General features: G+C 35.7%; 1 long non-coding RNA gene across 1 annotated transcript; it reads right to left on the bottom strand.

Annotated features, from left to right (window-relative positions):
• Positions 1-264: 264 nt before the first annotated feature.
• LOC140340350 (uncharacterized) lies at positions 265-6,646 on the bottom strand. The gene is made up of 3 exons (XR_011922632.1): positions 6,123-6,646; positions 3,391-3,500; positions 265-398 (listed from the first exon to the last, which is right to left on the bottom strand). It is a non-coding gene; the product is annotated as an uncharacterized lncRNA (long non-coding RNA).
• Between the last annotated feature and the right edge of the window lie 8,875 nt (positions 6,647-15,521).

Below are 15,521 nucleotides of genomic sequence, written 5' to 3'. Positions count from 1 at the left end.
ATACTGTTTGGGATATATATATATATATATATATAACCTGTGGTCCCCCTACGATTGATCTTTTACCAGTATTGATTTATCATGTCTTGTTCTGCACCTTCAAAGTGTGGGGAAGGTCCCAATTATATTATGTTCAAGAGGAACAATCTACACCTTTCTGTGCTCTGTGTGCACATGTTATATTTTTGTCATGGAAATGATCTTTTACGATCCTTTCCAATGACAAAAGATTGAAAGATGCAGGAACAAACACTGTACATACAGTGCAGTTCTACTCTATGGAGAGTAGAGGGGGGAGAAAAATTGCGGTCGTTGGTCTTTGGCGTTTGTCCTGGTGGATCCACGAATAACGTCAGACGGCTGTTGTACACACGTCAGATTCTCATCCGATACCAGCCCTGAAGGGATAATTGGGTGATAATCATCAGAGGTGTATTTGTAGCCTAATACCTAAAAGTTAATAACTTTGTAGTTATCCTATTGTTCCATCCCTGCCATTCTTACAAATATATATTTTTGTACTTTTACACATGATATCATAATGTATTGATTCCCAATCATATTGTTGTTCATATGCCTTTCTTTCTGCTAAATTTTTATTGGATGTCTGTAACATTGACGTTTGCATTTTTATATTGTTTGGTTAACTTCTATAAAAAAAATATTAAGAAAGATGTAGGTAGAGCACAGCCTAGGCACCCTCACATTCAAAGAAAAGCCAGAAATATGGTAAATCAAGTGTTAAATATTTGGTGTATTGAGCGAGGTATAGTCATTTTTTTTTTGGTACGTTTGCTCCGTTGTTTTGTCATTGCCATTGCTGGAAACAGTTCTTCAGCAGTGAAAAAAATAGGTATATTACATTGCAGATAAAAACATGTGGTACAACTTTCCATTTAACCATTTCCCTTTCTGTTTATTAGAACATTGGAGCATGCACTAAAGAGTACACATTGGGCCTGATTTATTAAAGCTCTCAAAGGCTGCAGAGGATACACTTTTATTAGTGAAGCTGGTGATCCAGCAAAACTAAAATGGATCTGGTCCAGGATTCAAAACATTTGCTAGCAAATAACAAATGAAGAAATCCATTCTAGGTTTGTTTTATCACCCAGATTCACTGATAAAAGTGTACCCTCTCCAGCCTTGGAGAGCTTTAATAAATCAGCCTACTGTGTGCACAGATATGATGTTATCCTACCTCCTATTATACTACATGCTGGCTGTGGACAGGTTTTTACTAGCAGCAACCAACCAACGTGTCAGTTACTAGTAGTGGTCAGATAACTCCAATTGGAGCTGATTTAAACTCAGATCAAAGCTATTCCAACCTTGGACTGTAACTCAGAATTTGAGCAATCTGAGTTCTAATTTGAAACTATTGATTGACTGGTATAATATGCCAGGAGATGTTTAGTGATCTGTCTGGTAAACCGACAAATGCTGTCTGTAGACCACTGTACACCATTGTTTGTCTTGGGCAACAGTTATCTACGTTATGTACGTAATGTTAGCACCTGTCCATACTGAAGGGCCATCTGCATGCATTTGCTCTAGCTAGAAATGCAGGGAGCCAATGACAGTACTACGGTACTATGCTGCAGGAGCCTACCCAGCCAAATATATAACATAGGAGAGCAAGTGATGACTAAGCACTCACATCCTGGGCTAACTAGGGTTAATGCAGATGGATGGCTCAACAGTAAAGCAATTGCCATGGCTTGACAGCAGAAGAAATGTTAATTATTACTTTAGTGTTAGGCTGCATACACACTTATAATAATTATCGTTGGAAACGAATGACTAAGGACTGATCGTCGAAAATAATTAACAAAAATGTGCACAACGACGCCAATGAACGAGGGTTGTCATTGAAAACGAACGACCGTCCCGGCGGATCTGATTATACGATGATCGTTCACTATCTATTGTGTGTACGGTGGTTCAGTGATTGTGGATGTTTCTGCAGTACACTTTCTCCTTTACATGTCCCTCCCTGCATCGTTCAAACGATCGTATCCAGCGTGTGTACACTATTGGTAGATTATATTTGAACGGTTATATTGTTAGAACATGAACAGAATTGTGCGCAATACGATCGTTCAAAATATAATGATAATTATTGCAAGTGTGTACCTAGCTTAAGGGAGAGTTCCCAACATAGGGACCATTAAGGGAGCTGCTGCATGTACAGTAGTTTTTTGCACCAATTGCTAACATGTGGTACTAAACTGGTATAAGAATTATATAAGGCACTCCAGTCATCCATGTGGACTTGCCCTTGGTTTAATAAATTCTTTCTTCAAAACATAACATACAATTAAAGTTCATGTAATCCTCAAATAAATCACATTTAGTTTGCATAAGTACTAAGTATCATAAACAAGTGCTTTTTATTTTTAAAAAAATACTGTTTTTACCTTTTGTTTGCTTTGTTGTATATCAGTTATTTTTTATCTACATATACTCCATCAACTGCTGCACAATATTTACCAGGAAAACAGTAGAACATGCAATCTGTGCAATGTGCATTGTAGTGTCCAACAAGGATACATGTGACTGGGTGACAATGCAGGAGAATCCTTCAGAGATATTGACAAATCTATTGGCCTCAACAAGGATCACCAGGTAGTTTGTATATGACTTTTCAAATTACTTTACCATGTTACATGCAATTATAACTGTTTTGCTTATATTCACAATAACCCCTGGACACCTGCAATTTTCATAATTGCATTGTTGCATAAACTTGGAAAACACAGCTTTACTAGATCCAAGTTCTGTGATTATAACATGAGGATAACAAAAAGACTGGGAATTACCAGAAGTTTACTTTTAACTTAACCTCTGTAGTCTGCAGATTGCAGCGTTCCTCTGCCTGTGCTAGACAGAAGTACATACTGTAAATCTAATTCATTTGATTCATTGCATGTTTACACTTGTGGTTATAGTTGACTTCAAGAACCACTTACATTATTGGAACAAATAGGTTTGTTATTTTCCCTTTCATGTTTGCTTGCATGGATTTGTATTAGACCACCATATCTCCACTTATGCAAGCATTTAAAAGACCTTTCCGCTGGACTTTGCAGCTGCTTGCAGGCTTCTGCCCAAATGTTTTCAAACACCTGAAAAATCGTGCAGTTAGCACCTGTTACTGCTCACGAGCATCTAGCAGTTGCCAAACCAGGGAGCAGTAAATGCCACAAATTTCTGAACGTGACCAATGTGTAAACTATACAAAATGCATGTTTTTTCCTTTTGTCAGAATAAAAGAAAAACAGGAGCAGGGTAGTAATTATAGATATATCAATTAAACATTTATATGACCTTAAATATCATTTAGGTAGGCAAATTATTCATTGGCTAGGATATCTAGGCTCTAATTACCTCTGTTCTTGAAGGGGTTAAAAGCTTCCAAACCTTGTGCGTGTGGAAAACATAGACAAAGACACCGAACTGTAATCTCCTTGGGGAATAATATGATGGCACACTCCTCTCTATAAATTGAAAAACAATATCAGCACTATAGAAATAAGTGAATACAACTAAACGCAATCCAGGTAAACAGCCATTTACTATCATTCTGTACAGTAGGGTTTCTTTCTTCATGTAATCTTATTGCACTTGTTAAGTACATGAAAATGAAATGCAACATTTTCGCTGACAGTAGAAGACCAGCTAACTCTATTACAGTTTCCAGACAAACATAATGTCATCAGTGAGCTACAACAGGTCCGAGAGTTTCTTAAGTAAAAACGGTCTCACTGGAATATTTTCCTCCATCTTTCTCTTTAAACCTTATCCAAAATCTGACTTTGCTTTGTCTACAGAGAAATTGATTAACAGTCCATTTGGGCTTCTGAGTTTTGTCTTGCTATCACAAAAGGCCATTAGGTGCTTTAAGAAGAAAGAATTCCATGCAAGCTGTCCACACTATCCTGTTTCTACAAAAGTCAGAGATAATGTTACCAAATTCAGGAACCTTTTGTCTGTTTCTTTGTGCTGCCAAATGACCTGAACAGCTGTGACATTCTCTGAGCCCCTCACCCAATAATCACCAGGACTTCAAGCAGGTTTTGTAGCATCTGTGAATGGTACATGTATTGCCTCTCACTCATCTGCTCTACTTAGGGAAATGTTGGTAAGTACGTCATTGCTTTCTTATAAAAAAAAAAAAAGTAGCTAATTGTCAACACTTCCATTACAAATCCCAAACTGGGAATTTATTCTTCATTAAAATGAAAACAGTGGGCAGAGCCATGCAAATTAATAATTCATGAACTCATGGCCAACTGAACATCCAGAATAATATATGACTATCTACAATTCTTGTCTGCACACAACTTTATGAAAGAATTCAAACTATTGAAATATCTATAGGGCAGCACCTGGAGCCAAATGAAAGAGTACAATAAAAGCCAAAGTCATAGGAGTATATTATAGCCCATTCTATTATACATTTTAAGAATTATTTTACAAAATGTTTGTGCTACAAGATGTATTTTTGATCTTCAAGTTAAATTCTGCTAATGGTGTCCCTGGCATAAAACAACCAACGTTCTTTAGGCTTAACAAATGATAAAACTAATTTCAAAATGAACAGAGTAAAATAAAATAGGAAAATGACATCTACAGGTAGAATCAAAAGGTAATAAAACTGTATACCAGAATAAGACTCAATGAAAACAAAAACTTTTATAGTAGGGCCCACTTACAACACTTGTGGTATGGTAACAAGCAATAAAGTTACCGCACTCTGGGGTGTACTAAGATGTTCACTTATTAAGGTGAATGCGTGGATGATTCATATTGCAAAGAATATCCAATCACCGGTAAGGAAATGTAAAAAATAACATGGTTTTACTTGCACATGATAGATTAGCTAAAGACAGCAGATCTCATTTGCTTGCAAGTTATTACATATATTTTGATACAGTATGTGAACAACCAATGTTGCTTTAGTAAATCAGTCCCAGTATGTGCATTAGTGTGCTAAGATGGCATTCAATGTCAGTGTCACCCCATTGCTCCTCTACAAGGCACATTGCTGTGACAAAAAGGCAGCCTGACAATTTTTCCAAATTCTAAGGCCAGTTTCAGACCCAAAAGTTCAAAGGGGCTGACTCCAAAGCCAGGTTAGAATTAATCTGAGCCAATCAATTAAAACTCCCTCTGCTGAAGTCTGAGACTGGAACTAGACAATGCAATCTTATGGGTTGCTATTGCACTGCTGCAATGTTACTGCAAACATATTAGATCAGCATCCCCCCAACCTACTTACAATTGCTGCCCTATAGCTAAAACAAAGACTTAAGCTACGTACACACTTCCAATTATTATCGTTGTTAAACGAACGACGAACGATCCTGCATGATATCTACGAACGATCGTATAGCACCGATCCTGCACATATTTTTTTACGAACGATTTTTGCCCAATCGATCGTTCGTCGTTTGTTCGTCGTTCATTTTGAACGATAAAAATTGGAAGTGTGTACGCAGCTTTACCTCTTTGTCCCCTAAAATTTAAATTTTGCAGTAATTAAGAATGAACACCCCAACTTTAAATATTGCCAAGCAGAAAAAAGGATAAAAAAGTTTAACTTGTAGCTGTTTCATGACTAGTTCTTGGTAAGTTCCTTGTCTGATTAGAACTCATTGTACTATAATCTTAAATCCTAATGAAACAGCTAAGAAAGTTAAGTCAAATAATACAAAAGTTAAATTTGTATTTGTGTTTTCTCTATTTCTTCCCCATGTGACCTGCATTTATGTTGCCTTATAAAAAAGTTCACAGTACATTAATGGACACTTCTAATTTGATTGTTGCGTTGGATGAAACTGTTGGAAAGCAATAAAAATGTAGTTTTATTAAGTTATTATGAACACTTTATAAAATATATATTAGTTGTTAATAAATGTAATAAATGACATTTTCAATATTTTCTGCTTATAGGTATTGTCCACAATCTTCATCATTATTGGTGCTGCTTCTTCCAGGTTACAAAGGACAAAGTTACAGTGTGAATATTCATCATAAATTCTTTAGCTTCACACTAACAATGATATGTCAGGGGTGGGATAAAAGGAGTAGAATGTTTTTAGCAAATTATCACTTACGTGTGTCCAAGGCACAATAAAATTTTAATGCAGCTCTGACTAGAATACAAAAGAAAAAAATGTTTACCAAATGCAAATTAATAATAATTGTTCAGCCAAGATAAAACAACCACTGATCAAGTATTTTATTTCATTTATTCCTTTCTATAACTCTGTTGATTTTGTTATGCTCTCCAGTATACATTTGTCAATATTTTGTTTCCTAGGTCTTCATTGCATTGTACAGGAATATTTATATTTTACAGTCTATTTGTCAATCGTATTGCTTTGACGTTTGTGACACAACTGAAGCTATTATATCTTTTATGACACTTTTTAAAAGGCATTGTTACAATAGGAAAAAGGAAAATTTGGTAAATTGAATGGAAATACCTCATATTTTGCAATGCTATATAACACCAATGAAGCTAAGCCAAGCTGTATTATATATTGAAAATTTATCTAGCTGACCTGCCAAACTGAACCTGAATGCAAGAAGTAAATAAAATACTTAGGGTATGTAATAAACATATATTTATTGTATGCAATATGAACTTAATCTGTCAAATTTAGATATCAAAACTGCTGCACAAATTTACTAAAATACAATACCTTCAACCCTAAATCCAGTTTTTTTGGTATTGAGGGAAAAGGTGCCTCTGTGTTTCCCAAATAAAAGGAGATGGGCGCCTCTCTACTCCTGCGTTGGTATGTGCTCCCTGTAGAGAAGAGCTTCTGTACAAACAGCCACAACTAGTTTTGCAGCTGGCAATGCAAGTGATGGATATATTCACCAGGGATACATGTACAACACCCTCACACTGATTCTAGCAAATATATATCATACTTTATAGACAAGGAGCACTTCTGTCTAATGTACACACATTTCATTGCACTGACCTTGTTCTCCACATTATGACTACACACAATGATTTTAGGCACTGATGAAGCTTTTGATGAAGGAATCACCTTTACTAATATTACACAGTATTTAATTCACATGAACATAGTACTCAGCGCTGTACAAAGTCCATAGTCATGTCACTAGCTGTCCCATATTGGGGATCACAATTTAATGTCCCTACCATAGACATATGTTATTGTCTTTATGTATGTTAATCTTAATTACAGTCTAAGGACAATTTTGGCGAGAAGCCAACCAACCTAACTGCATGTTTTTGGAATGTGGGAGGAAATTGGTGTACCCTGAGGAAACCCACACAAACACAGGGAGAACATGCAAACTCCATGCAGATAGTGTTCTGGCTGAGATTCAAACATGGGACCTAGCGCTGCAAAGCCCAGAGTACTAAACTCTAAGCCACTGTGCTGCCCACAGTGTCTGGAAATGACTAATTTCTTATATGTATTATATTTTTAACAAAACAATTGTACCCACAGCTAACTATTGAACTATGTTAAAATGCCTCATTGCTGTAAAGTTGTTAACCCTATATATGTTAAAATGAATTCAATCTAAAGGCTAAATAATCCTACTTTGGAGTGCCATCTTATTCTGCTTTGATATCTGCTGCTGGGATCTCATCATTTTGAGCTGGTTTTCCCAAAATACTACACCAAATAGTATTGTTGTGTATTTGGATGTGTGTCTAGTTGTGTCTATATAGTACTGATTGAGTCTCTATAGACAAGTAATTAAAGGTGTCAGCACAGAACTGATTGTGTCTTTCCATCTCTAGGTAAGGATGGAGGAAAGAGGATTTGGTAAACCTCCGCCTTACATAATTTATCAAAAAGAGTTCTTAAAAAGTAAAATACCAGACATGAAACTGTTGTGACATGATTACTCAACAAGGGTGTGAATGGTATTTCTAAAAAGACCAATATAATATGTGATCTAATTTTTACTATGCATAGGTAATAGACACTATGAAATAAACAAATTGCCCTTTATTTGTGTAGATTATTTATGAAGCGTTCATTCTTAAAGCTGCATTTACTTACTAATAAAAATGTACCTCAACGTGATGACATTGTGAGTATTGGAATGGGAAATCCAACATTTAATCTAGGCAGGGGCTAAATACAAACAAATAAATTGATATTTTCTGCTACCTGTATAAAAAATAACCATTTTGTATATTTAACCCCATTTCCTAACCCTCCTAAAAAGCTAGAAATAACCCAAAGACAAAAAAGTGTATTGGCAATTGTCAGGCTTTTAGCCATGACTTCAGGAGGGACGTCTTCATTGTTTTGAATTCTTTTGTCTGCAAAGCAGTTTAAATAGGGCTTTAAATGCTATAGAGGACATGAAATAACCTCCATGTGAAGCCCTTTCAGAATAAATTCTATAGTCCTCAGGGCAACAAGTAACTTGAATATAGCCTGTAAATCCTTTAACACAGAAGAACCTAAATAGCATTTTGTCTTCCTTGGTTGCGCTGAAAAAAGATGCAGCCTAAGAAATGTAGAAGTGCTAATGAACCTAACTTAGATTTAAACACTTACCACGGATACATGATAATTAAAAAAAATATATAACTTGTGTCTGAATGATCAGGTGTCTTTATCAAGAAAAAATTATACAGTTGAATGATTTCAAACATTGCTGTAGCAAAATGGTCATTGCAAGTGCATGCAAACATGTTTTTACAAATTAAGGTATTATACTCAATATGATAATTATTTGAACACCGCTTTTTCATCAGTCACATATTATTGCTGGCAGATATAAATATTATATCTGAACATTTTTTTAGCCTTTAGACAACAGCAGAGAATTCTCTCATTTTCTCTTCCTTCTTATTCAAAGCAATTTCTCTAGGTATCAGTATACACTACCGGGGGTTTGGGGTCAAGTTAAGAGTGATCTAAGAACTTGTTCCCAGTGAAAGTTGTGTTAACATACATGATGTGCATTGGTTCACAGGGGTGCCACTCATTTTTTATAACATTTTTCATTTCAAAAATCAAGTTTCCAGCAAACTGGAATCTCCTATTTTTATTGGTCAATAGAACAAAATTATTGTTCAGTTTGTCAAGTTTAAGAAACTTTCTGATTTGTTTGCCAGGACAGATCAATGAATGGCATTGGGGGCCACTGTAAACATATCAGATTTTCACATGAGACTAGCATAAAACTAGAATAAATAGACATTTGTCTATGCAGTCAAAGGCTAGGTACACACGTGCAATAATTATTGTTTGAAACGAACGATCAACGAATATTCCCGATTATTTTAAACGATCGTATTGTGCACAATTCTGTAACGATACGATCGTTCAATTATAATCCACCAATAATGTACACACTAGATACGATCGTTTGAATAATCGTTTGTGAACAATCGTTCGAACGACGCAGGAAGTGACATGTACAAGAGAAAGTGTATCACAGAACAATCCACGATCAATGAAAGACCGTACACACAATAGATTACAAATGATCGTCACCCAATCAGATCTGCCAGGACAGTCGTTCGTTTCCAGCGAGATTCCTCGTTCGTCGGGGTTGTTAACCAGTCATTGTGCACTTTTTTTTGTTAACAATTATCGAACGAACTTTAATGGATCATTTGCTTCCAGCGACAATTATTGCATGTGTGTACACAGCCCAAGGCACTACTACAACCAACTATTGATATCAGGGGATTTAAAGTAGGATTTGGTGATGTTACTACTGTACTTGCTGGAGGCTCTGACAAGAGGAAGAGGGTTTTACTTCTACCAAAATGGCTGCTCTCAAAACAATTAGGAACAAGGCATGATAACTTAATGATAAGGAATTATCAGCTGAAGGAAGACCATAGGCAATACTAAAGGCTCTGGTCCCATTTGGCTGCCTCAGTTTTGAGCACAGCTTCCAAAATGTAGTTACTCTTTAACAGTGTGCCACATGGAGTGTATGTATGGGAGGTATAGTGAAAAAGAATGTCGGAATGTCAGATAATTAGCAAGTGAATTACTTTTCTAGGACTAACTTACCTATTTGAATACATGTGACTATCCCAAACAAAGCACACACAGTTTATACTGCAGTTAAGTTTTTAATCCAAAATATTAAAGCTGCATTTTCTGGAAATGTCCGATCATACATCTCTGTTAGGATTTCAGCATGGGCTGGAGAATATGGAAAGGACTACACATTTGCCATATTTCTATACATTTCAATGCTGAACTCCTAAACAGTGGTAACTACCAGAGATCTCTTCCCGATGGCAGACTACACCTTACACATATGCAAATTAGCAGAACATTCTTCAGGATTCTGCTATTCATTTGTAGATGGATGACTGAAGCCTACATCTATTTCCCTAATCTCTACTCTGATGGATTGTGTCATCAGCCATCTTCCCATTGTTCATCCTAGATTGCCTTGTAGTGTTTAAAGTTCAGCTTGTCAAAAGTGGAATTTATTCTTTTTACCTTCTAACACAAGGCTTACATTAGAAATATGTCTTTCCTTGATGTAGAAATTACATGTTCCTAGACTTTTCCTAGTAAGAAATATTTATTAGTCCATTATTTTGATTTTTTTAAATGATATACAGAGTGCTTGATGTATTATTTTATAGAACTTTTAAATGGTTCTATTCCTTTAAAAAATATTTGTCCATTCACAGAAAAATATATACCACTATACGGTCATAAGTATATGGGCACCTTGGCAATTTTTGAGCTTAGGCGCATAAAGCCAAGTCCAATAAGACGGAGTTTCACAATCCTGGTGTAAAAAAACCTGAGAAGACTGCACCAACTGCAAACCAGGTCAACTCGTTCAACATCAATACCTGACCTCTGAAATTCCCTTTTCACTGATTGTGTGCAGGTCCCCATAGATACACTCAAAAATATCATGGCAAGGTTTCTCAAAAGAGTAAAGACTGTTATAGTTGCAAAGGATGGGCTTAGTTTATAATAATTTTCATGAGTTTGGAATGGAAAGTCCAAAAATCTCAAATAGATGTGAAGGAGTGAAACTCTTGGTCATAAAGCTTACATTTATCCTTTTTACCACCTCCAACTTAACTATTCCCCCAGACCAGATGCATCTTAATAATTTACCTCTGCGCAAAATTTACATTTTCCTTGGTAGAAGATGCACAGTTGATCTCCACAGATTTCTTTAAGACCAACTATCAAGTGTCCTCTGTATTATAATTACCTATAGGAATTTATCAAGTGAAAAAGAAGTGGAACCAAATGAACAAAAAGAAAAGGTTGTAACCATTCAACTATTTTTTGGTGTCCCAGTTAAAAAATAAAATAGGGATTGGTGCAGGAAAGAATAATAAATAAATAAAAAACACAAATAATTCAATCATTGATAGTAAAAACCATAACAGGCCTAATATGGTTTCCTGTAAATAATATTAATTAAACAATATTTAACATTGTGAAAACTGTAGTATGGTAATCCCATTCAATCTTCATCCATTCTAAAGTCTTCCTTGAGATGTGCAAATTTTTTAATGGATTAGACAAAAAAAATAATTTTAATGAAAATCTTTAGAAAATGAGGGCAATGGTTGATCAATATATAAATATCTTATTCAGGGAATGCTAATTCTCTGCCCAGCCGAGCACAGTTGCACATAATGGCAGGAGCTGAAGAGTGTTGCTGCCATACTCTTGCCTTACAGTTTTAGGGTCATGTCATCGTATTGGTCATCTCATTGGTGATAGCTTATCATTTACAGGATTTTTATGCATTTCTTTCATGCATTAGCTCTCCTGATGGGTGAAAACCTACGTATCTGGCTATTGGGATTAATAAAGGAATTTAGGATGTTAATTTACTGAAGTGAATTATCACACTGCAAATAAAAATTCACTTTGCAAAGTATAATCATAAGCAAGGAAATCTAAAAAAAAAATGTTTGTTTTTTTTTTGCAAGGGGATAATTCACTTTGCTCAGTGCACAGAATAAAATTAACCCAATTGGGCCTGATTTATTAAAGCTCTCCAAGGCTGGGGAACATACACTTTCATCAGTGAAGCTGGGTGATCCAGCAAACCTGGAATAGATATCTTCAAAGTCATTTGCTAGTTGCTGCTGTTTTGAATCCTCGACCAGATCCATTTCAGGTTTGCTGGATCACCCAGCTTCACTGATGAAAGTGTATCCTCTCCGGCCTTGGAGAGCTTTAAGAATTAGGCCCAGTATATCAGCGGTCAGTAAAATTTTGCAGGGATTCACCTAGCAATGCAGGGCTGCTGCGCTTACAATTTAATGGGCTTTTTAGGGATAACTAGTGTGACATAGCACTTAGAGTAATGTATTCAAATTCAGCCAGTGGCACCATCTGCATAGCATTTGTGTATTCACTCTTGTATATTCACTTTTCCTCAGATGCTTTTCTTCATGTCAAAAACACTGTGCATGCTTTAACGGGGAAAAAAAGGCTCTGTCTTGGCCTTATCATTGTATTAGGGATTTTAGATTGGGACCTTAATGTTTAATATTCGTGTGATGTGGTGATGGAACCAATGATATCTAAATAAGTCAAATAAAAAAACTGCAATTGTCAGCAGTGAGGAGCAGAAGATCACATACTGTGACACCGCCATACTTGGTGGCAATCTGAATCCAACCCTCAACAGCTTTGTTCCAGTGTGGAATAACAGTGTGGAATTAACCAAGTGACACCAATTTCATATGAAGACACTGAAATTCAGATAGCAAAGACCCTGCTTACAAGGAATTTGAGTTTAATCTCTGATTTTTCACACATTGTTCTTCACTGAATATTAATCACCTTTATTCCCAATGTGACATAACGGCCCAAAACGAAAGTTAGAACAATAGTTTCCTATTTTTCTGAAAATAACTGCTTGCAAGTGAAAAATGCTTTGTGTTGCACAGTACAAGGTTATTGGATTCTGGCATGTAAGGACACGTGTATTACATAAACACATCTAAACATGCCACGTGTGCTGAAATTAGACATAACATTCACCATCAAAGTTATGTATAGGATAACATAATAGCAAAAAAAGGAAGAATAGGAAAAAAATAACAAGAATGGCATCTACCAAAAAAAAAAAAAGCACAAGTAAGACACTAATTCACATTTTAATTTATTTCTTTTATGACCTCAACTGAAATTTATGGAGATGTCATAGGTGTTACTTCAACTGTCACATTCTGTGTAGATCAGAATGCAGTAGAATAATAGGCACACATGTGGAATTGGCACCAGGGTGTCCCCAATGGTGGCTCTCTCCTTTAGTATAACATATGTAATAGGGGTCTGGGTAGAACTATACAGTGAACAAATATCATCCATTGTTATTCCAAATCGATGTACACATCACTCTGATCCCAGCTGATCCACAGAATGCTTATTCACAATAGTCTGCTTCCTAAATATGCTTTTAAAGTGGACCTGCTAGTGACATAAATTTACATGAACACATTCCTAACATTTCACAATAACAGCACCAATATTATTTTTCAAAAAAAAAGTTAAGAATAACTAAATGCAAAATAAAAAATAACTTACAATATGCTGTCTGTGAATGACATTAGAACAGCAGATTTCATTTTCTGTGTTTTCTCTGTAACATAGTTGTATTACTTATTGTTCCTGCCAGGAAGCCTTTTATTTTTTAACTTCCTTTATTGCACCAAGCAGTTTAGCAGTAGTAGCAGTTACAGAACTGGTGTAACACGGGGTGCGTTCAATAGTTGGCTTTTTGAAATAGGGCTACATTCATGGTGAAAGGTTTGTGCTTCTTGGCATTGTTTAGTTTCTATTTTGTTTAAAGGTTTTTAATGTCTAATTTATATAAATTAGTAATTAGTAATTAAAAAAGTATATATTGTTATGTTTTTGTGGAGTGTTTTGTGTTTTTGTGATAGTGAGACTTTTAATAAAAACACAATTTACACTATTTGACTTTCATTCACCTAGTAAAAGCTTTATCTCAAAAGGATAAAAGTAGCATAGTGTGGCTGTAAATATTTAAAAAGTGTTAGCCGTACTTAGGCTTTAATTGTTGGCAATAAGTTATTTTAAAATGATTAGTCCAGCTAACACCCCTCTCTTCCTAGGTGCTGCTGTCCAAGGGTGGCTCTATTACTCCTCCACAAAATTTTCTTCTATAGCCACCGTAAGGCACAAAGTTTTACTGGTTTAATTACAAGGTGAAAATAAAGGAAACAAATATTAAAAAAACAAAACAACCACTACACCCAATGAATAGTGAGTTGCAATGCATTGAATGTTTAATTAAATAGATTATATGTTGTAACTTTGTAGCAAAACGTCTGATATGTTTGAATTTTTTACATGGCTGTGTTGTGTTTGAGCCTTAGACCAGTCAGTAATGTTTTATCTGTAACTGGTAAAGCAGTTCCATTTGGCTTTCAGCAGCTGGCACCTTGACCGCACCTCTACTCTTGTTCTTAAAGAAGCAGCATTTGCACATCATACAGTGTGCAGTACTGATCCGCTCACTGGAGCCCTATTCATTCTCAATGAGCTTAGGCTCTACATGTAGCTGTACAGTCTGAACAAAGCCCAGGGCTACGTACACACGCACAATAATTGTCATTAGAAACGAAAGATTGACAACCGATCGGCCGATAATCTTTAACAAAAGAAGTGCACAACAACGCCGACGAACGAGGAAAGTCACTGGAAAAGAACAACCGTCCCAGCGGATCTGATTGGGCGATAATCGTTTGCAATCTCATGTGTGTACGGTGGTTCAGTGATCGTGGATGGTTTTGCATTACACTTTCTAGTGTGTACAATATTGGTGGATTATATTTGAACAATCATATCGTTACAGCATGTACAGAATCGTGCACTTTACGATCGTTCAAAATAATTGTGGCATAATCGTTGATCAGTTGTCAATCGTTTGTTTTGCAATGACAATTATTGCACATGTGTACATAGCCTTAGTGTTGATCCAGAATAAAAAAAAAAATCCTTCTGTTCATATACAAAGAAGACTTTGCCAGGAAAAGTACTATTATCTCTGTGAGAGGTAATAAATACCTTGTTTTTACCTTGTATGTGCTTTACTTGAAACAAATATAACTGATTAATTTTAAATATGTTTTGTCCAAAAAAATAAATCCCTTGAACCCCGAAATGTTGGTGTTTCTTTGACATTATGCCAAGGTATTCTGTGTGACTGCTGTCACAACAAATCACAATAAATTCTTAATTTCACTTGAAATGCTGGCACTTTTTTGACATCTTGGTTTTAATTATGGTTTCCATTAAAATGGCTTTAAAATTTTGTGCCCTATATTATATTGACTCTATTTTGACTAATGACATTACTGCACTGAAATGACTGTGCCATGGCTTTGTACACATGTCAGAAGGTTCTCGCCCAATACAAATGGACAAATCAGGAAGCACCGCTATACATGCCCTAGAAAAGAGCACATAAATGAGAACAGCGCTGTGTGTACAGACCTCATTCATTCACCC

The sequence above is a fragment of the Pyxicephalus adspersus genome, chromosome 11, assembly GCF_032062135.1.
Source record: "Pyxicephalus adspersus chromosome 11, UCB_Pads_2.0, whole genome shotgun sequence".
NCBI lineage: Eukaryota > Metazoa > Chordata > Amphibia > Anura > Pyxicephalidae > Pyxicephalus > Pyxicephalus adspersus.
Note: the sequence above shows the minus strand (reverse complement) of the source record. Positions and strands in the feature narration are given on the sequence as shown.